Below are 5,696 nucleotides of genomic sequence, written 5' to 3' on the forward strand. Positions count from 1 at the left end.
CGCCCGCGCTCCCGGAGCATGGCCCCCCCTGCCCCTGCCCCTCCGCCGCGGCTGCAGCTGCCGCGGACCCCGAGCGTCTGACTCCAGACGGAGGCGGCGCAGCGCCGGGAGCCACCGCCACCGGCATCGCCTCGGAGCGGCCCCGGGGGAGCGGGGCTGGCCGGGGCCCCTCGCCCCCGCGGGCCCGGAGCGGGGCTCGGCTTAGGCACCGACTGCCGCCGAGCAGCCGTCCCCTGACGGGCTTGCTGCCTGCCGTGCTTGCTTGGATGAGTCTGCGACATGCCTAATAAGAGACGAGATGGGCCAGGGCGACGAGAGCGACCGCATTGTGATCAACGTGGGAGGGACTAGGCACCAGACTTACCGCAGCACCCTGCGCACCCTGCCCGGCACGCGGCTGGCCTGGATCGCTGAGCCCGATGCCCACAGCCACTTTGACTATGACCCCCGCACGGATGAGTTTTTCTTTGACCGGCACCCGGGCGTCTTCGCCCACATCCTGAATTACTACCGCACTGGCAAGCTGCACTGCCCCGCGGACGTGTGCGGGCCCCTGTATGAGGAGGAGCTGGCCTTCTGGGGCATCGATGAGACCGATGTGGAGCCCTGCTGTTGGATGACCTACCGGCAGCACCGCGACGCCGAAGAGGCTCTGGACAGCTTTGGCGGGGCGCCTCTGGATAGCAGTGCTGAGGACGGAGACATAGATGGCACAGGGGACTCTGGTGATGGTGAAGATGAGCTGGAGATGACAAAACGCCTAGCACTTAGTGACTCCCCAGATGGCAGGTCTGGGGGCTTCTGGAGACGGTGGCAGCCCCGCATCTGGGCGCTCTTTGAGGATCCCTACTCCTCCAGATACGCAAGGGTAAGCTATGCAATCAGCACCCTCATCAAAACATTCAGACCTCCCTGCCGTCCCACTTCCTCCCAGCATCACCAGGGTTCTCTTTGCTGTCAGAGCAGAGCAGCCATCCATGTGTGTGGCCGTACAGAAATCATGTGGGGTCTGTGGGGATGTAACTCACACTTTCAAGCAGGCCCCGTGCATGGGGAACAAGTAGACATCAAGGCCTGAGCTTGTGGGCCTCCAGAGACCCTTATTTTCTAATAGGCTCCTGAAACTCCTAGTACAGCTTGGGGCAGGGTCCCAGTCATGGGCCAGAAGTCTTCATTACACCAGGTAATTTCCCTCTATGCATAGATTTTTACAGTCAGACAACCCCCAGTAAAGAGAGACACCTTGTCCAGCCCTCTTGCAAGCTAATGGCTCTCTCCCCTTTATGAGATGGAGAAAGGATTATGGGAGCAGGCAGTCCCAGAGGTACCAGGGGATTTGGAGAGTTTCAGCCTGGACTGGAAAGGGAATCAGTGCCTTTCTCTTTTCTCATACAGACCAAGTTAAATATTTATGAACATGCTTCTCTGAAAATGGGTAATTCAGCTGCTCACTCTCTGTCTTTTTCCCTTGTGGGAAATGCAAAGTATTAATCAGAGGAAAGGGTTTCATTCATGTAGAAGGGACACTGTGTTTGACAGGTTTCTTGCCTGCTGCTGAAGGACAACTCCTCCCCTCCTGGTGCCTGCGGTTGTTTTGGAAAGAGAATGCACACTGGTGCAGTTCACAGCATAGGTGTGGATAAAAAGGGTCTGTAACAATCATCTGACTGCTTTAAGCAGTCACCTCTTCATGCTATGAGGATAATTACATTAATTAGGGCCTGATTCTGAAATCACAAATACTGAAAATATTTGCTTCAGGAACAGCAGCGGGATTAACTCCCAGGACAGTCAATTTGATAACTAGGGAAACAGATGGAGGATAGTGCCTTCACAAAGAAATTGGTTGGCATAGGCTTTACTCTTAAAAGTACCTTTCTTACAGCTTAATTGCTGCCAGCCCTCAGTAGGGATGAGTGCTGCTTTGGTGGGGGAGGGTGATCAGTGTTCTTGAGAAGGATCAAAGAAGTGAGATCAGATTAGGGAGAAAATTGGATGGATGGATGGATGGATGGATGGATGGATGGATGGATGGATGGATGGATGAAAGAGAAGTGGAAATGCAAGTAGCAAGAAGAGTGGAGCTAGCCATGTGTGAATGGGTGATGGAACAGCAGCTGCCAGAGACTTGGTCTGAGCAGAGATCTCCAGCAGACAGGCACCAGGTCTGCAAACTGAATGAATGGGGAAAGCTGGAGCAGAGCCTGGTAGCTTGCTGCATTTCTAAAGATTCTTGTTTGCATACCATTTGGAGACTTCCTCACTGAACAAAGGTGTTCATATTTTAAATTAATTTCTTTAAACAGCATGGAGGATAAAGGAATAATAGAATATTTACCACAAGATGAAAAGATGATGCTGTTGTTTTGCAGCTTTTAAATCTCTGATTTCTGCCAAGGGAACATGGAAAGGGAAAGGCAAGGCTGGAGGGTATCCTTCAAAATGCTTGGTTTCCATTAATCAAGCCAAGTGTTAGCCGGCAGTCTGAATGGCAGATCTCTCTGGTACCCAGGAATCTGTTGGCAAAACACATTTCAAGTGAAAGTAATGTGCCTGTTCAAGATTTTGGCAAGTGGTTTGAAAGCCAAAGGGATAATGTTGTCCCAATGAAAAGGATACAGAGGTTAAAACAGTCTTTTGCTTGGAGGCATTATGATATTTTAGGAGAAGGACAAAAATTTATAACCAACACTAGGAGTCTTTGTGATGCACAGGCTGGAATTCTAGAAGGATATAAATTCTCCAAGGGTATTTCCATTTAGAAATAGGTGTTTTATAAAATGGTCTGGGTTTGTTGGGGGGGCAGGGGGTTTGAATGGATGATGTACCATTTATTCACAATCACTTGTGCATACCTGTTAGAATTTAACTCCTAATTTACTTCTAACTTGTTCTTTCCTTAAAGGATTGTTAAAACTAGATAAATATGAGTACAGTGAATATTTTGAGAGTTAAATGTGATTCTTTAACTTGTAGCTATGGAGACGTATGCCACATGCATTAATATTTTGCATGAAGGAAGATGGCTTTCCTCATCAACACATGCACACACTGTCCATTAAGAAGGCATTATAAGATACTTAACATTTCCTAATAAAAGCCATATGTTATGGTTATGGATGTAAAAAGAGATGAGAGTTTGATTTATGCTCCTGTAACCTAACACAGACATTGCAAAAAGACCTGAAGCTCACAATAGCTAATTTATAGTAAAATAATTGATAATGTCATTAATGGTGAATGGAATACCATTAAGTGAATGGTATATTAAGGCAATCATTGGTAGAGTCAGGCAACAAATCCTCTGTTACCCCACTCCAGAGTGTGCTACTTTCAGTTACAAACCGTAATTCAGTTGTGTAAAAATCTAAAGCCACATTGCATATTGCCACATTTTGTGTTTAAAAAAAAAAAAAAAAGAAATCACTAAAGTTTCTCTTCCTAAATGGAACTGGGATCTGTACTAAGGGTGGTTATTATACACCTTTGATGTTTATATATGGCATCAAAATGCATGTCAAAATAACATCTCAATGTAAGCATTGGTTTACATAACCACTGTAGTGTTACACTTGGCCAAGTAAAAGGAATACAGTCTCTGAATATTAGGATTAAATGAAAATCTGCATGTCTGTATAAAGCAAGATTCTCTGGACTGTGTCTGGTATGCTAGATCAGTGAATGTTTAGGAACTGTCTATGAAGAGCTCAGAATTTACTCAAATCCAGCCATTCTTGGAGGATTTTGATGGACACTGCTTGCAAATACATTTGACTGTTTTGCTTCACCTCCACCTGAACTCATACTAAATTACTTCTGATCTCGTTGTAGACAGCCAGGGAAGACTGGAAGTGCATTTGTGTATGTCAGGCAAAATCAGCTTACTCTGCAAATTTTGTTTATTTCTTAACTTGCTTTGATTAAGCAAAGCTCCTAGTCATGATTCATTTGTCTTTAAGTGCATCATTGTCAATAGTTGCTTGTTAAAACAATAGTGCCTGATTTTAATTAATTTCAGATTTTCTCACGCTAGTTTCTTGGTAATGTAGTTCTTTCTAAGAAGAGGATGCACTTCAAAAATTGTATCATCTTCTATATCTGTAATAAGAAAGAGAGTTTGTTTCAAATGACATGCTGCCTTAGACACCTATCTTAGTAAGACAGACAGATATTGCACTTCTCCTTAACCTAAAGAATCCACATTTGGATATCAGAGGCAAAGTCTGGTGCCTGGAGATCTGAACAGAGTAACAAAAAGGTGATGGGAAAGATCAGGGATCCAGAAGGATTGTCAAAAACGTCTGTCCAGACAGCTTACTATCACTGCACACACCTAAACTGATGTTTCTTTGAAGCTCATTAAAGCTGTCTCTTTTGCATCATCAGACAACTTTGTAAATTTATTTTTTATAAGTAGGCACAAAGGGGGAAATAGAGTCAGCCAGAAGGCTATGCCTAAAGCAGCAGAGAGTTACACTGTAGTAGAGTTCCTGCCCTCTAGACTTAGTAGACTTCATAGGTTCCTCAGTATGCAAAAGCATGGAAAATATTTTCTTGGCATCCTCTCTGCTTTATGCTTGTGCCTGGTCATGCTGTTCTTCCACTAGTAAAGCTCCCACTGACTTCCTGGGGAGTTTGGCCTGCAGGTATCTAATATATTTATTCCCTTTCCTCCTCCTCCTCCACAGCAGGATAAGGTTGTGTTTGTGTTAATTCACATTCCTAGGGTTGCTCAGTGTTTGGGAATGAGAAGCTTTCAGCTGAGACTCTGCACTACTGCTCACATTCAGATTGGACAGTTAAGCTTCATTAATGAACTCTCAGAAAGGCTTTTGTAATCCTTCCAAATAAACATTTTTAGTGTTTTTAAATAAAGGCTGGTTAGGGTCCTATGGAAAGTCCTCAACAGCTTGACTTACAATCCTGGCATATGCTATACCGCTTTGATCTGTAAGAGGAAAAGTAAAACTCTCACTCACCCTTCCCTCATGTTTCCTCTTCTCGTCCTGCAGAAGAATCTGCTTTCCTCAGTGGGTGACTTTTGAAGGACAAGTTTCTGACACTGAGAAGGAGATGGGAAAAAGGATAGTGGTAAAGAGATAAGGAAAAAGGTATTCCCGAGGGATTTCTTCCATCTCTCTTTTGCACCTTCAAGAGCATTTCAACCTTGCTGTATTCATTTAAACTTCTTTTTCTCTCCATAAAGTACAGCTCATATGTATAAAAAGGCTTATAGAATCCTAGTTCCTGAAAAAACACACTTCTTAAGGATTAGAAGCTGGGGTGATTCTGCTCATTCCTTACCCTGGCCAGCACGGCTTAGCTGAGGAATTGAGGCAGATACCAGGGAGTGGGAACAGATACTCCTCATCCTTCACAAGGGGAGCTCATTCCACAGATGTGTGATGTGGGACACACTTGGCACAGGAGCACTCCACAGACAGTGGTCTGGGGACTCCCACCGAGCACGAGCAGACAGGGACAGAGGGCACGAGAGCTGCCCCACTCGCTTCCCTCTGTCCTTCTCAGGGACAGCTTCAAAGGGGCCCTGCTGGAGCTGCTCTCCCACCTTAAGCCTTTCTGGAAGGTGCCTCCTGCAGAGGCATATCTAATCCTGCACTGAAGCTGGCTGCAGGAATTTTCACCATATACTTTGGCAATTAACGAGACTGCCTAATTTTAACTGCATGCTGCAT

The 5,696-nt window shown here is 45.5% G+C and overlaps 1 pseudogene; it reads left to right on the forward strand.

Annotated features, from left to right (window-relative positions):
* Window positions 1–263: 263 nt before the first annotated feature.
* On the forward strand, window positions 264–1,078 carry LOC136362376 (potassium voltage-gated channel subfamily C member 1 pseudogene; annotated as a pseudogene).
* Window positions 1,079–5,696: the final 4,618 nt, after the last annotated feature.

The sequence above is a fragment of the Sylvia atricapilla genome, chromosome 6, assembly GCF_009819655.1.
Source record: "Sylvia atricapilla isolate bSylAtr1 chromosome 6, bSylAtr1.pri, whole genome shotgun sequence".
Lineage (NCBI taxonomy): Eukaryota > Metazoa > Chordata > Aves > Passeriformes > Sylviidae > Sylvia > Sylvia atricapilla.